Source organism: Daucus carota, chromosome 7 (assembly GCF_001625215.2).
Source record: "Daucus carota subsp. sativus chromosome 7, DH1 v3.0, whole genome shotgun sequence".
NCBI classification, from domain to species: domain Eukaryota; kingdom Viridiplantae; phylum Streptophyta; class Magnoliopsida; order Apiales; family Apiaceae; genus Daucus; species Daucus carota.
The window spans coordinates 30,826,653-30,844,696 of NC_030387.2; the positions used below are offsets into that span (position 1 = coordinate 30,826,653).

General features: G+C 31.7%; 1 long non-coding RNA gene across 2 annotated transcripts; it reads right to left on the reverse strand.

The window, feature by feature from the left end:
• Positions 1–12,577: 12,577 nt before the first annotated feature.
• LOC135147997 (uncharacterized) lies at positions 12,578–15,620 on the reverse strand. Of its 2 annotated transcripts, XR_010285826.1 has the most exons (4): positions 15,174–15,620; positions 13,783–14,454; positions 13,610–13,694; positions 12,578–13,305 (listed from the first exon to the last, which is right to left on the reverse strand). It is a non-coding gene; the product is annotated as an uncharacterized LOC135147997 (long non-coding RNA). The 2 variants fall into 2 exon arrangements; XR_010285825.1 differs by having other exon boundaries at positions 13,610–14,454.
• Between the last annotated feature and the right edge of the window lie 2,424 nt (positions 15,621–18,044).

An 18,044-nucleotide genomic window follows, 5' to 3' on the forward strand; every position in this document is an offset into this window, starting at 1 on the left:
GTAATTGGTGTGATTATTCAATTTTAATCCTTGTACTTGTTGATATTATGTAGAAATATTATAGGCAATTGAAAAGTCAAAGCCGTTCAAAAGCCAAAGCTATCATTGAAGATCACATAAAGGTCACAATCAAAAGGACCATGAATGAATTGAAGAGGAGGATCGAGAGGAAGTCAAGGGAGGAAGGGGTTTCGAAGTTGGCTTTGAAACCGGAATATTGGAATATCATTTTTTGGAAAGATCTTCTCAAGTATTGGGACACGGATGAAGGCCATTTGCATAGGTCGGAAGTTGGAGCTGCTAATCGGCAAAGCGTGGAAAGGTTGCATAGCGCGGGTGCTCGCTCCTTCAACCGTGTGCGCGAGGTAATACTATTTTTAATATGCAAACACACACACACACATTTTGTTTTTACCTTATAATTATATAATATATAATATAATAATGCAAATGCTAATATAAGTTATTTTGTGGTATAATTCAAGAACATGAGAAAGAAATTGTCTAAAAGTCCGACGAAGCTTAAGGTGTGGGATGAATGCCACACTAGGATCGGCTCCACTCCCGAGAGCCGAATATATACTACCCCTGCCGCTATGCGCATTGCGGTAATCTTCTAATTTTAGCATTTTAATTAATTGTGATAACCATGAATACGTCAATATGTTTATATGTTTAATTAATGCTTATATCTTCTTATTTTAGCACTTTAATTAATTGTTTATATCATAACCATGAATGCTAATTAATTGTGAAAAATGTGTAGGAACGATATGCCTCCATTCTTGATCGTATGCCGTGGAGGTTACTCAAGCGGGGGAGCGGGATGAGCCTTGGGATTGGTGGATGGAAGCAATGGAGGTTCCCCAAGGCGAGACGCCAAAAAAGAATTACGTTGTGGGGTTCCCTAAAGCTCGAGCTAGTGATTTGATCCCAACACTAGCCACTCACTATAGGGATTCCACCCGTGGCGGCACCGGCTCATCCTCATCCGCTCCAACACAAAATCCGGTGGTTCCCGATTCCATCTTCCTCCCAATTGTCCGCAATGTGCTCAATGAAACCCGTGCCAATCCTCTCCAATTTGCTCGTCACCTATCGGATGAGGAGATAACAACCTTTGCACGCACAGCCCTCGAGGCATCCGATCCAGCCGCTGACCCGGCTCGGAGGGCTGAATGGAATAGCCTTCTCGGCGGCGAGATTGTGCACATTGTAGGGACATTGCTCGAGGATGTCCTCTAAAAAATGGATGCTCGTGCTCAAATGGTAATATACTTATGCTTTGTTTTTTGTTTTTGGTTGATATGTAAAAATGAATGGATTTTTAATTGTTTGACATGTTTTTGTAGGCAACTGCGCAAGAGGGAGAGAAAGATTACACGGATGTGGACGAGGAGACGGATGAAAACACGGATGATGAGGGTGAAGGCGAAGGCGGTGGCGAAGATGGTGGCGACGGCGGTGGTGAATCATCCGATGTTTCATTGACCGATTAGTGTAATTTATATTTTAATTTTAACGGATGGTATATATTAAGACAGTGGTTGGATTTGGATTGTGAATGTTTGGGTTTTGAATTGTTTGAATGTTTGGATTTGAATTTGTAATTAGTATGTTTGGATTTTGAATTGTTTGGATTTGGATTTGGATTTGTAATTAGAATGTTTGGATTTGGTTTAATTAGAATTGTTTCGTTTAATTTTGTTGTTGGTATTTTGTGATGTTTGGTTGTTTAGGATGCTTGGTTTGATTGTTTGGTTGGTATGGTTTTGGTACAGGGAATTGATTGGAAACTGCAGATTCTGCTGCAATTTTTTTAAAAATTCACACAGTAAAACCGACCGAATGGTCCCAAAACCGACCACTTTTTACCATATTGATGCCAGAAAACCGACCGCATTCAACTATAACCGACCGTGCTCATCACATAAAACCCAGAAAACCGACCGTATTCATCAAGAGTCGGTCGGTTATGAGACGGTCGGTTATGTGAATCAGGGTGGCCTTCTGCCACAAACCCGACCGACTCATAACCGACCGCACATAACCGATCGTGGCAGAAGGTTGACTGCGGTCGGTTTTGTGTCAGAGTCAATTCAGATAAAAGGCACATAACCGACCACTGAAATCGGTCGGTTTTACCAGTCGCTTCTGACGTGGTGTGACACCTGTTGCCACGTGGTGACAGGTGGCATCAAGTGGGGCCACTTTTCTGGGAACAAAACAGCACATAACCGACCACTTACTTGGTCGGTTTTAAGGGTTAAAGCCGACCAATTCGTGTAACCGACCAGGGTTTAACCGACCAGCCATATCGGTCGGTTTTAGGCTTATAACCGACCGATATTGTTCATAACCGACCGATGCTGGCGGTCGGTTATGTCCTGTTTTCCCGTAGTGAAAAGATATACAATTAAAATAGAAATGCTAGTGACTAGATATACTTGTCTTCATGAATGGTACATGAATTTTATATAGTGCATTTTAGCTGCGACATGTTATGATAATCGCCATGAGAAGCCTCGTGCTTTTAATTATCACCAAGCTTTTACTTCCTCATCAACAAGACTGTTATCTGCTTCTTTCTTTTGATTTCATCTAGGAGCTCTCCCCTCAGTCATCCTAAAACTCTTGATCAGCATCAGTTTCTGTTGTTATCATCCTCAAACTCTTAATCAGCATCAGTTCTTGTTATCCCACAACGCTTGTCACCTTGTAGATGATCATCATGGTAACAACTGCTTAGGTGTCTGAGTGTGACAATATTAAAAAATAGTTGTATTAAGTCAAAATACCTGTCCTTTGATTAGATGAAATTCATGAAATGGGCTATGTCAAAATTTAAATTTAAAAAAATATATCTTTCCAAATTTACTTTACATAAAATAAGGGACTAGGTGTTATTTACTCTTTATGTTATACTCCCTCCGTCCCCATGGTTGTTTACGTTCACTGTTTGCACGCATTTTCGAGGGTCCTATAAAGTATAGTTTTATAACTTTTTTTAAAAAAAATCTTTTTTTGAATAAAAGTTTAGACAAAAAGTTTAGACATCAAACTTTTATTCAAAGAAAAAAAATTAAAAAAATATATTGTGAAACTATACTTTAAATGAGTGTGAAAAAACGTGCCAAAAAGTAACGTAAAGAAATGAGAGGAACGGACGGAGCAAAGTTTTAGAGAGGCTTAGTATTAAAAACTTATTTGACATGTTCACTAGCCGTATACGAACTGAAACACTTTTATTTCTTAATCAATACTCGCTCTGTCTCATGATAAGAGTCGCTTTGACTTTTTACATGTAATTTGAGATTGAAAAAAAACATACTTTTATATATTATTTTTAAAATTTTTATTTTTTAATAAAAATATAAATGTTAAACTTTTATTTGAAAAAAGAATTTTCAAAAAATATAAATGTTAAACTTCATATGACCCTCTCATTTCTTTACTTACTTTTGGGCACGTTTTTCCACACTCGTTTAAAGTATAGTTACATAATTTTTTAAAAAAAAGTTTTTCTGAATAAAAGTTTGATGTTTAAACTTTTATTCAAAACGAAATTAGAAAAAAATTATAAAACTATACTTTATATGAGCCTCAAAATGCGTGCAAACAGTGATCGTAAACAACCATGGGGACGGAGGTAGTATATATTACTCCCACATAAATATATTTTCGAAATTAAATTATATGTTTTTAAACACATAAAAAATGAATATTGCATGTTCGGATTTCTCACTTGAAAGAGAATCATTATATATTTATTTTGGTTTTGAGGATGGTGGATATAAACAAGGTAGCCCACTTCCTATACATACATGTATTATTTCATTCCGCTCTAAATCAACCAAAAAATTAGGATAAAGAGTCACGTTGTATCCGATAATACTCTTTGGTTTCAGGTTGAAATTAACCGAGCGAAAGACCTTTATTTCTGTCACCAAATAAAGGTCTTTCGACCCTGAAGGTGGGACTCTCAACTACTTCACTAAAGCCTGGTTTTTCTGCTTATAAAAACAGGAATCATTAGACCGGGAACATGATACTAGACCCCCTTAATCCACAACTCACACTAATTAAATTCTTGGCTTGGTCACTTCTAGCGTCCATATATGTAGCAAGATTGTATTTTTTTTTGATTTTCAGGACCCCGGGAATCACCTTGAATAAATTGTGAGATTCCACTTAGTTTCTCATTAAGATATATAAGAAATAAAATATCCCATTGATTTATGTTGGGATTCTCATTCTTTGTGTATTGTTGCATATATATATATATATATATATATATATATATATATATATATATATATATATATATATATACTATACTATTAAAGCCGAAAGATTAAAAGTTTGGTCGGTCGGTACTTGGGCCAAAATACGGGCCTATCTATATAACCAATTATTCTGGACCTATTTATATAAATAATTATTTTTTTTAATTTGGGCCATAGTACGGGCCTATCTATATAACCAATTAATAATCCTTTTAAAGCCGAAACATTAAAAGTTTGTTAGTTCAGTATTTGGGTCAAAATACGGGCCTATCTATATAACCAATTATTCTGGGTCTATCTATATAACTAATTATTCTTTTTAATTTGGGCCATAGTACAGGCCTATCTATATAACCAGATATTCCTTTTAATTGAAATATATTACTTTTTTATATTTTTGACTAAAAAACTCAATCTTCTAAAATAACATTGAGAAACATGGTAATTATTTTTTTTAACTAAACTATATTATCTTTTTATAAATTTTCCAACTAAAAAATTAATCTTTTACAATTAATACGGATATGGGCGACATATTTATACGTAAAAATGTGTGCCAAAAGTCTGAAAGTCAAATAATAAAAAATAGAGGGAGTATTATTATATTGGTCGGGCGGTCTGTACTTGGGCCGAAGTACGGGCATATCTATATATATAACCAATTATTCTTTTTAACTAAAATAAATTATCTTTTATATATTTTTCAGATAAAAAAACTCAATCTTCTAAAATAATATCGAGCAACATAGTATTTGTCTTTTTAATCAAAACACTTTATCCTTTTTAGATTTTCTAACTAAAAAAACTGAGTTTTTACAATTAACACGGGCACCATATATATAAAAATATAATATCATTAAATATAATTATTAATAAATAACATGTGATATTATTCCACCAAAATACATTAATAACATTATTTATAAATACCTTAATGATCTCATATTAAAAGAAATATTACAAATCTGTCATATACTATATATTATTACACTATTTAAGCCGAAAATAAAAATTCACTTGGTTGGTCAGTTAGTTGAGTTTGATGAATCGTTTGGTATTCGACCCACGGAGCTCTTGAATTTATAACATGTTATAGTATATTTTTTATTATCAATTAAACCAAAATATTAAATTTAGGTTAGTATGATGGGGAGGTATTTGGTTTCATGCGTATGTTTTATACCATATTATTAATTATTAATAACGAAATATCAAAGGTTGATTGGTTCGTTTATATATGAGTTTATAGGCCACCTTAAATTATAACATGTAAAAGAAAATATTTTAACATTTTCATTAAAATATATATGTTCGACCTAATTTTCAGTTAGCTATTTGACGGACTTAACTATGAAGAATTTATCCAACTGTTAAATAAAACATTTATTAAACCACGTTATTCAATCATAATTTTATTTTTACAATAAAATTAGGTAACTTTAAAATATATATAATAAAATAACAAATATATTAACCTCCCGTGCATTGCACGGGTTATAAGCTAGTATATATATAGGGGGAAGATCCTAAGAAAACCCAGTTTATCAAGAAAACTGAGGAACCCGTCTATCTACCGTTGATCTTATAATCATGATCTAATCAGTAATTTATAAAATAAGCAATTAAATCTAGTTAATAAGGGGTAGTTTAGGAATATAGAATTACACATAATCAATCAGAATATTACTATGTGCAATAAGATTGTAGAGAATATTTTTTCATAATTGCATGATACACGCTTCTGTTGCAGAAGAAACGTAAGATCATTATTGCATATTGTTTCCATAATTGCATAACACTACGCTTCAGTTTTTTTACTCTTGTTGTGCATTCTCATCTCTCTCAAGTTTTAATGGAGAACACAGATTCAAATGAAGCAATCCATTCAACTACTGGTAATTTTTTAAATATTTTCAAGTTCTCGAAGTTTTTGTAAAACAGATATATAAGCATGCATACTTCTTTTGTTGTTTATTTTCTATATTTCTATGAAAAAATAATATAATATATGAATATGTGTTAACAACATTTCTCAAATCAATATATCTATAAAATATATAATTTTTAGTGGACATAGTTATGTTCAAAAATAATTATACAAAAATTTAATATAATTTTATATCACATTGCATTCATTCTTTTGAATGAATAAAAATAAATTTTATTTCAAATTATGCTAAAAATATTTATTTTGAAATAATTTTTTTTCAAAATATAATCATAATAAACATCATATTTACATAATAAAAATAAAATGCACGACAAAGTAAATAAATTAATTTTTTAATAAATAAATGAATGATATAGTATCTAATATTTTATCACCCATCTAAACAAATTTCATAATATAAGTTATTTTATAAATATATCAGGCTCATTAAATTATAAAACAGTTATATAATTGAAGTTAAATATGTGATCATAAGGTAAATAAATAAACAGAAAAAAAGATTTAGGTTAAAGTTTTTATAAGTGTATTTTTAATCTATAGTTGACTTGAAGTGATAAAAAAATCCCGAAGACGTAGAGGTGGGTAGAAGTTAAAACTGTTCCTAAATTATAAATAGTGAATTAGTAGTGTATAAGGATGTACGCGAAGATTTATTGATAATGTATATACATAAGTTTTTTATATGAGTTATACTTTTATAGATTGAATTGATAACACAAAAATGAAAGCAAAACCGGAGACGTGTGTTCTAATCTGTTCCTAAATTTTAGGTCGTGAGTTAGTAGTGTATAAGGATGTACTCGAAGATTTACTCATTAAAAATATAATAATAAAAATACCTAAAAATAAAAGTGTTTTAGGAGTAACTTATGACTTATGGGTAATTTATATTAAAAAAAAGTTCAAAACAATTAAGTCACTGGAAAGAGTACCCCAAACTAACTTCTGGCTTTAAGTCAACTTCGGGATTATTTCTACTTTAAGCCCGCTTTTGACTTATTACACAACAAGACATTTTTCATCTTAAAGTTGGAAAAGCGGGGGCTTAAAGGGGCAGGCTCTAACACATTTTTTCTTCCAATATAGCAATCTTAAACGACCGTTCTCTGTTCTTTGAATCCTCCATACCAGTAATTACTTATGTGGCTCTATTAGAATACACAGAATCATAAGCCGCAATAGTTTTCTTTCACCTTATTAAAACTGGCAACCAAAAATTAAACCATATGAAAAGAAGATAAAGAGATAGAGAAAAAATTAATGTGAAAATAGAAGTAAGAATGTGATCCATCTATGAATTTTAATTACCGTTTTACTTCCTAGGGCAAGAGTAGATTTTGATTGGATGCCATTTTTAATTTTTGCCTTGGCTTTTTGAATTTTGATTTTTGGTAGATTTTTCAATTTTTTGTGAGTTTTATTTCCTATCAATTTTGGCAAGTTTTGATTCACCCTAATTTTAAATTCATTTATAGTCATTTCAAATCTTTTACTTTGGGCGGATTTTTGATATTGGTAGGTTTTGATCCGGCCACATATTTAATTTTTTCATAAATTTTTAGGAATTTGTAAAAAAATTAATCAACAAAATCAACCAAAAAATATAATGAATTTTTTTTTATTTCTTATATTTTATTAATATCGGTTAGAAATGCCTACATGATATGTGGATTAATAATATATATATATATATATATATTAACAATAAAAAAGGTAGGTGGGTCTTGAAAACATTAGTCCTAATCATCTCTATATATTGATCATCGGAAGTAATTTTTTTTAATTCAAAAGATGTAATTCCAAAATGAATAATAAATTTGATTAGCAAATCAATATCATTTTAACATCTATATTTAAATCATATAAAAGTCCTCCTATCATAAAATCTTAAAACTTGCATGAATCTTTAATAATGTAAAATGATGAATATTGACATAAATTTTAATTAATTATTAAGATACTAATTTAATATTGTGTAATTTCAGAATATTTCACAAAAATTCTAACAAAATATCTTTTATTGTTAGAATTAAAAAAAATCAATATGAATTATTTCTTCATATCTAATTCAACGAATCTAACTAAGAGATCATTTGTTTTGGTCAATGAGTAAAATTTTGATCTAGTGATAAATTTAAATGTCCAACAGATGATTTTGTTTGTTAAAATAATTTTTTTAAATGACACAGTTTATTGTTTTTCAAGATTAATTATTATTAGTTCAATATATTGGAAAAAAATATCATTACTTATTTTAACATGACACATTATTTGATTAGTTCATATGTCATTTAGAATATCGGCGCATAATTTTTAGTTATATTAGTTCATTTATAAATAGTAATCTCATGTTATTTTGATGTAAAATTAATAATCATTTTAATAACCATGTGTAATTTATGAAAAATGATATAGATATTATTAATAAAAAAATTATTTAGTTAGTTTTAAATATAGATAATTCTCATAACGAGGATATTCACATAAGTAAAAATGAGTATAAAAGGATCGTTACTACTTGTAATTTTATTACTATTCAATTCAATAATAGTAGTGTGGACAAAAAGAAGTTACCAAACACTTTTTATTCACTTCTGAGGGCTTGTTCACTATTCAACAAATGGGCCCTAAAACAATAAAAATAAAATTATATGAAAATCTCTCTTCCAACTTATTCACTCCAGTGGACTCGTTTACCCATAAACAAATGGGCCTAAATAAAAATCAAAATATATATAAATCCATCTTCCTGTATAAATTGTCTAGTTTCTAGGGTTACACATATGGCTTTTATCACAGGTTGCGGCGCAGCCATTGTTGATGAGTCTCTAGACAAGGAGTTAGAAGAGTCTGATGATAAAGAACCGGAAGACCCGAAAGGTGATATCTATAGATCTATATTCTATATACATCTCTATAAAATTTTTAAAATTTTGTTGTTGCTTTTAAATTTTTTTTGGGTTAATCTTTTTTTTTGTTCCTAGAAGGCCTAGCTAAATCGCTATTATGTTTAGGATTTTCTTATCCAAATTTTTAATTAATTTTTTTAGCAAAGTCGGTATCACATTTTTTCAGTATATTTATGTTTGTAACTACATGGAAAATGTAACTGTAATATGATCGTTAAGTTCCATTTTTTGTTTGAAAACAATTCAACATAAATGATAGTTTTTGATTTTTTATTATAATTTATTTTACGATGAGTATTGAATTGATAATTTTCTGTTTGTGGACATTATTTCAGATTTTTGGCATGTGGGTTGTTTAGGGTGCATCAAATGGAGGCTCATTCCATCAAATGAAAGTTACGAGGATATAAATGAATACATACCGGAGCAACATATGAAATATTAGGTGTTGTGTTGTTTTTGTAAGTATAACTTAGTCTTAGTAATCTTTTTTCTAAAAAATCAATTTAATGTATTTCTAATCAATGATAAAACTTAATATTGCTACCAATTACATATTAATATAGTTGCTTGCATGATATGATTGGTTTTTGTAGTCATATATACCCCTCATTCTTGTAAATATGAAATTTTTTGTGCAGTATTATTTTGAAAGTGAATAATTTAGTAGTTGTGCACCTTCATAAATGGATAGTCGATTTTGATTTCATAAATCTTCTTATTAGTCCCAATTATAGTAGATGCCATGTATTTTAAGGACAAATACCCTTTGATTGTAACTAGGTCACATTTCATGTACTCTTGCTCAGCTTTATTTTTTTATTTGTGGCTTGTGACCGATCTTTTCTATTTGTGTTCGTAGGGTGGCTAGCAAGCTGGACGGAAGACGAGGATTTCGAAAAGAAAGAGGAAATCAAAATTTTTGTAATGGTAAAATCTTGAATCTACTTATTGTCATTTTCTACATACATAAAATCTAGGAAACTTTTCTTCAATGATCAGCTCACAATTTATTGTGGCACACATTGAATTTTCTCTCTAAAATTCCCACATCAAGTATATCTAATATCTTCAAATAAATTTATGATGGATATTTTTAGCATAACTCACCTATCATATTCTTTTGTGTTCAGGTAACATCTATAAATGAAATACTTGAAACAAATAATGAAGAAAATGCTCCAAAAAGGATTATTTTAAGGTAATGTTATCTTACTTTTATATAATGAAATTATTCCATGTTAATTGATATACATTGTTAGGTAAAGAACTTGAAAAATCATATAAAGAGAATTTTTTCAATATATTTTTTTACTTGCTTACATTTGATGGGGTTAGTGAGTATTAAAAAGCAAGAGGAAAATTTTATGTATGAGTAAGGCGAAAAGCTTGAAGCTAGATACCATCATATTCATGTATTATTTGATGGTTGTTAGTGTCAAACCCAAGTACAACTAGCTAATATGATAAGTAGTCAATAAACTCTAAGAACCAATCTGAAAGATTAAAATCTCCGCCTAGACACTCTTATGACCCCAGTTTACTGAGAAAACACTCTCGAGAAGCCAAGCTGTCAAGGAAACAATCCCAAGATCCAGGGTCACGAAGACCACCTTGCAGACCAGAGTCTGACCACGACCATCAAAAAGAACAACCCCCCCACCATCAAGAAGACCGTGACGCCCACAAATCGGAGTCATTATCCACCACACCCCGATGCGTCAAGCTGAACCACTACTAAAACTCAGCTGTACCAGTGTCAAAGACGAGAAGAGTTGCCCTGAGCATGAGGTAGCACGCAAGAAGCTAAAAACCGTGACCTCCTCTTCTGCAGCTCTCTCAGATGAACACGAAGAAGATCATCATAAAAACCGGGCAGCAAAGGCGGCACCAAAGAATATCATTAGCAGCACCAGTGGTGATCATGTAGAAAAATGCTACCAGTACAATGCTGAGGATGATGAGTCAAGTGAAGATGAAGAAGATGATCGCCACTTCAAGACGCGGCCATCAAGGTATGTCGCGGTAGAGGAGGAAAGGCATTTTAGCAGACGATCAAAACGAAGAGAAAAGGGCAGTCATGGCAGCCATAGTCACAAGAGAAGAGTTTTTATTCTGAAGTTTGAAACTCCTTGCCACGTGAAGAGTTATTACTTGCTAGAATTGATATCTTTCACTATGCGCAGGCCAAGGCCTTCTTTCTAGTTGAGTGTGGAAACAACAAAGAAACACCGTAGAGTGCGCTAAAAAATGATGTGATATTGAGTATTTGAGTGTTACCTTTTCTTTTACCTTTATTACATTGCAAATTTCATCTATATTAGATTTTTAATAAGTAGACCAAACGTAGGAGTGTTGTGGACCATGTTGTACGGGAGAATATCATATGCACAGGTACTAAGAGATTGTAATACTTCAGAATATTTTTTTCGTTTCTTTTTCTAATTGTCGGATTGGATCCTTTTTGGTATTTAATTTCAGAATGAACTATTCAATTTATTTCATTTTTGATGATGAGTAATGTCCATTTCTCTAACTTGCATCTTATTTTAGGAAATAGCTCCTACATTTATATAATTCACAGATTATATAATGTAGTGTACATTTACATAATGTAGGAGCTATTCCCTACATTTACACAGATATGAGGCGATATCAGAAGAGCACGAGAGGCTAAAAAAATATGTGTCAATATGAGAGTTTGAAACTCCTTGCCACATGAAGAGTTATTATTTGCGGGAATTAATATACTATGCAGGCCAAGGCCTTATTTCCCTAGTTGAGTGTGGAAACAACAAAGAAACACTGTAGAGTTAAAAAAAAGGTGTGATATTGAGTACTTGAGTTTTACCTTTTCTTTTACCTTTATTACATTGCAAATTTCATCTATATTAGAGTTATGTTTCTATTGTAGCCTTACTGGTTTATTTCTTGTTGAGTCAGGAACAATGATTGGCACCGGTTACTTTGCTTGTGCGTGGACTCCAAGATGGCACCAAATTGTTTTGGATGTCATACCATTAGGCAAGGGACTTTGGTCCACATTTGAAGTTCAAAGGTACTTCTTTGAACATCCATGCGAGGAATGGGAAGGAGTCGCAGAAACCAATTAGACAATTGTACAATGGTGGTTACTCATATATATGGACTTCGAGCAAGACCAAGGGAATGGTGGTTACACGTGTATGAACTTCTAGCAAGACCAAGGGAGAAGGACCTAGGCAAGGTTTAAAACTAGTTTATGCTTTATACCATTTGTTAGTAGTCAAGTGTGTTAGTACAACAGTTCTATCAGGCCTCGCGTTGAAAAACTAAGCTAAATTTCACTACTAGAAAAACGGGTAAAATTGACCGCCATTTCCGGTCAATTTTAGTTAAATTTGACCGGGTTCGGTCAAATTTAGCTAATTTTGACCGGAATTGACGGTCAGTCATAGCTTAGTGGATTTTAGTCATTTTCGGTCAAAAATAGTTAATTTTGACCGGATAAAATTGACCGATTAGTTTTGACCGTTTAAAATTGACCGCCAATTTCGACCGTTTGCGGTCAATTTTGACTAGTGTTTTCGAACTTCGAATTTTCACGAAAATTCAAATTTCCCGCCTATTTTTAAATTAATTTGACCAACTCGGTCAAATTTATTTTTTCGACCACTTATATCCGGTCATATTTATAAATTTGACCACTTATTTCAGTTGGTCAATTTTATATTTTTGACTAGAAAGTTGTAGTCAAATTTATAAATTTGACTGAAGTTGGGTGGTCAAATTTATAAATTTGACCGAAAACAGCCAAATTTATCAATAATATTACCAAAAAAAAACGCCATGACCTAGCTTATATACTACTATCCCACCTGTAACCAAATCAAAATAACCCAATCCAATCACAACAACCCAAACTAACTATACTGAACTTTGCAATTTAATGTAAACTCAAATTCGAAAGACACTGTAAACAAACTTCATCATACACCATTCACAACTGGTACCATTCATAACTGATAGGATAAGTTTTACGCTGCAAAATCAATTACTACAGCAGTTAGAAACCTTGCATCAATTACAAGGGAAATTGATCTGCTTCTTCATCTACGTCTTCATCATCATGATTTCCTGAGAAGTCGCGATCCATTGGAGCTTTTTCAATACTAGCACCCTGCAATTGAATAAATTATGGAAAAATAAGAATGCAGAAAAGAAAATAATAGATTTGCAGGTGTGCGACATGTAGACAGCACGTAGAAGAATCCAATAAGCAATACTTAACCTCAAATTTTTGTGGTACCAGACAAATGGATATAGATACATAAATGCTAATTCTGTGCAAATTTCTTCAAACAGCAAAGACCACTAGAGTAGTATTCTAAAAAAGCAGGATTTGGCATTCAAATCACTCAAATATAAATCATAGAGGGCTACATAAAATAGAACTTCTTACTCGTAAATATTATGTCTCTCACCTAATGCAGGTCTGGACATGGTCAGACTTCATAACTCTCAAGTTCTTCACTTAAGCCTTGACAGGTATGTCTAGACAACCTGTCACTAAATTGAACACTTAATTGAGAATAATGCAAAACAGTAACAGGATATCATGCATACCATAAATATAATGTAATTTAGAAGGCAATACCTTGAAATTATAATATGAGATCCAATACATAATCGCTAACAACTTTTCCTTTTTATATCCAAATCCTTGCAAGTATCAGACATTCACATTTCTTTCTCAGTTTTTCTTTTATTGCTGGAAGAAGAGCCAAGTGTCAGGCTCTCATCAAGCCAGTCCAGCAACTCTCCCTAGATAGGTTAGTTTGTTTCCCCTCTACAAAAATCCTATCAAACAGATCCACTATAGAACTCGGCAATGTCCAAAATTTTACCAATGTAGTAATGTTATGATGGTTATGAATCAGTCGGATTGCATATGTTAAGAACTTTTAATGCTTTGTAATAATACTTCTGGGAATAACAAAACTTAATTACAAACAAGAAATAGCACTTACCTCCAAGACAATTCTTGTCCAGGAAGATAAACCACCATTATGCTTGTTGATAAGACTTAACGAGTCATCAAGTAGCCCAATTGCCGCAAATGACAGAGTTGCGACAGCCACAGCAGATACTTCAATAGAAGAGAAACCAACTATGACTTCTGCAACGATCACGCCAATTGGTACAAATAACAGTCCACCCATTATAGGAGTTCCTCTCTTCAAGGCATGCCTATTTGGCCCTTCTTTGTTAATGATTGATTTCATCTTCATTCTATGAAGTAAAGGAACTCCAGTATATCCTCACAGACCTACCATTTTATAATGTGACCATTATGACTCAAGTTAGAAGGGAAATAAAATATCCAAACCAGCTTGCAAATTAAGTGCCTGCAATGTTTAATTTTAATAGATTAACAATAATTTATATTAATTTCAAATAGCCACAGACAGAGCTTTTGTCGTGGTTCACTTTCGCATTAAGTTCTTTAATACATATAGATGTAACCTTGACTAATCCCTAAGGAAGCATACCGGTCGTACTAGTCTGAAGTGGTCAGCCAACGTTCTGGATTCCTATCTAATGTATAAATATGAGTGTATTAATATAATCGGAAACATTTCTTAAAATTGCGTCAGAAATGAAGCTCTTGTTTAGATGAAAATTTTGCTTTTTCAAATTAAAATTCCAAAAGCAAGAAGGTGAAAAAACATACATAACTCGCAAATTCTTCACTTAAGCCTTGACAGGTATGTCTAGACAACATCAAGCATACCATGACCATCTAATCTGAGCATATGGAACTCAACTTAGGCAAGTGTGAGCAGCGACATCAAAAATTAATACCACCATCATATGTAACGCAAAATGCAAGAAAAATTATTAATGTATATATATGCAATACTAGTGCTGCAAACATCAATGAAAAGGCCCAGACTAATATACCTAAATCCAATATTCTGAAATAATAAAGAAATTATGCCTAGACTAATATACTCAAACAATAAGAAACTAAGTTGAGCTGCTCACCTGGAGCCTGGTGCCAAGGGTCTTATTTTGCATTCTTCTTCGTGGTCCACACTCACCTGCTCAAGAAATGCGCTCGAATCGCTTGCAGACCTTCGGTGGGACCTACGCTTTGGGTAGGAGGAGAAGTTGAGGTAGTCATCAACCTATGAGATGCCCTATATGTTGAGATGCCCTGATTAAGAAGTGAAGAACAGAGAAGTTGAACTGAGAATCAAAATCTCAATCGAGAAGTGATGTTGAGAAGTGCCCTAAATCTCTAAATTGAGAACATCAAAACCCTAATTTGAGATATTATGTTGTGAGGTGAGATGTGGAAATGGAGGTCGCCACAGTGAGGTGAGAGAGATGTTTGTCTGAGATATCATATTGTGAGGTCGGAAGTGTGAGGTTAGATGTGGAAATGGGGGTCGCTACTGCGAGGAGAGGTGAGGGATCGACGAGTTTATCTGGAATGTCTGTAGATAGGAAATTTCAATTTGGGGACTTCTATCCTCTTAACATTCGCCTGTCTAATCTAATCCCGCTGTCTTTAAAAATATTAATTTATTTATTTAGTTTTAGTTTTTCTAATTTAAATTATAAATAATATACGTGTGAGAAATATTTACTTCTAACTAAATTAAATACTACTTTAATTATGTGACAAAAAAATATTACTTTAATTTGTCAATTATTATATTATCATTTTTGTTAAGTTTTTATGTAAGCAAAATATAATAATATATATAGACAATAACATCAAAATAAAAACATAAATGAAAACCAAGAGAAACTATACCTAAATGACCTAAAAGTAGGTATTATAAAAATTAAATTATGATTTTAATTTTAAAAATATCAAAAATAAAAACTACTTTTTTTAGTTTCAGATATATTGGAAGAAAGTTTCAAAACTACCTTTTGCAATATATTTAAAAACTACCTACTTTAATAAATATTAAATCAGAATTTGAAACTTCTTTTCGATTATTTTGTTATCAAAAATGGCTTACTTCTCTTCCAAAAAGTTGACCATATTTTTGTTAAAAGTGTATATCAAAAACAGAAAATATTTTTGATAAGTCGGTCTTTTCTCAAATTAACCCCTGTAAATGAGTTATACTATGCTAGATACTTTGAATATCGACATAGATTATTGACTTATGAGAGTAAGAGTTTGTCGGATGTGAGAATCGACAAATCCAAACAAGGGAGAAGAATATAGTCTTAAAATGATATTGATGGATGAAAATGGCAATGCCGAAACTTTTAGTGATATTTGTTTGTTGGTTATTCTTTTATAATATTTGTTTTGTCCGCACATGTTTGTTGTTTTTAATTTTTATATGATTTACTTTGTATAAAGAAAAATATAGACTTCCACAATATCTGTTTGTTTGCTATTATCTCATGGATTTAAGTTAATGTTCGTCTACAAAATATATACAAAATTCAATATAAATGCAAATAAAATAAAATCACAAAATTCTAATCAACTCATACCTAAAATTTATACTAATACACAAATCTATACTAACTTCATCATACATGAGTAACATCAAACATTTATACTAATTTCACAAACAATACTCTACACTAATTTAACAAATTTAGGAAACACAATTTAACCAATATAATTATCATAATTAGGTATTGAATTTATATTTTCAAAGAAAAAAAAATAGAATAAAACTAGAATGTGATACTTACTTGATGGTCTCAACGATTTGATGAGAAAAATAGAAAAGAAATGGTGAAAAAGGGTAAATAGACGAGAAAAAAAAGGGAAATGAGAAAAGGGAAACAAATATGGGAAGGGTAAAATTGACCGAACCCGGTCAAATTTATATTTTTGACCGACTCCAGTCAAATATATATTTAACTTTTTTTTGAAATTTTGTGCGGGAAAATTCCCGCCTAGAAAATAATTTTGACCGCACACAAATTTGACCGCGATCGGTCAAATTTAATGACGTCATCGAAACATGCTTTGGCGGGAAATTTCCCTCCTTTTTTTGCGGGGCCCGCCATTTAAAATTGATCGGATAAATTTGACCAAAAACTAATTTTGACCGTTTTCGGTCAAAATTGTGAGCGGTCAAAATTAATCGGTCAATTTTAACCTTGACTTGGTGACATGCGAGTTTGACCTTAAATGTGACTGCGTTCGGTCAAAAATAAGGCGGTCAAAAATAACCGGTCAAAAATACCCGGTTTTTCTTGTAGTGTTTTCAGATTTGGGAACTTAAAGAATCTCATGGTTTTATCAAGAAGATAAATTAGGGAGAATGGTGCATTCTACAATTGTAGTTGGTTTGTTGACCAGGGTAAAGAAGCTGTTGTTACTTTGGAAAAACATATTACTCAAAATGTAGGTGGATAAGTTCAATTCTAATTAAAGTATTTGTTGTTGAATAAAAAAAATGTCTAATTATTTATTTTTTTTAGCCGGTGATATTCAGTTTGCAAGGTTTTTTCCAAATATTTTTTTACAGGTATATTCTCTTTCGGGTGCATGGTTACAAAGTCCATCTAGATTTTTACCTTTTAACTTGAAAAGGAAAACTTAGTTAGAAGATTTCATGTAATAAAACTTATAAGTTATAAAAAAAACATTGTTATATAAACTAAAGCATAACAAGACAACGTTAGTCGTCTTTTTATTAATGATAAAAATCATTTACCCACTTTTGTTTTTTCTAAATTCTTCTCGAGTTCATTTGTATTTATTAAAGATCATGATATTCTTGTCCATATGACACACAAAAATAAAGAAAAACACCATTTGACAAGATTATTGCATGACAATAGAGGTAGCCAAATAAAAAAAATAATTGACTGATTATTTACTTATTTAGAAGCTAAACAGTCAAAAAGTTATATGTTAAGTTA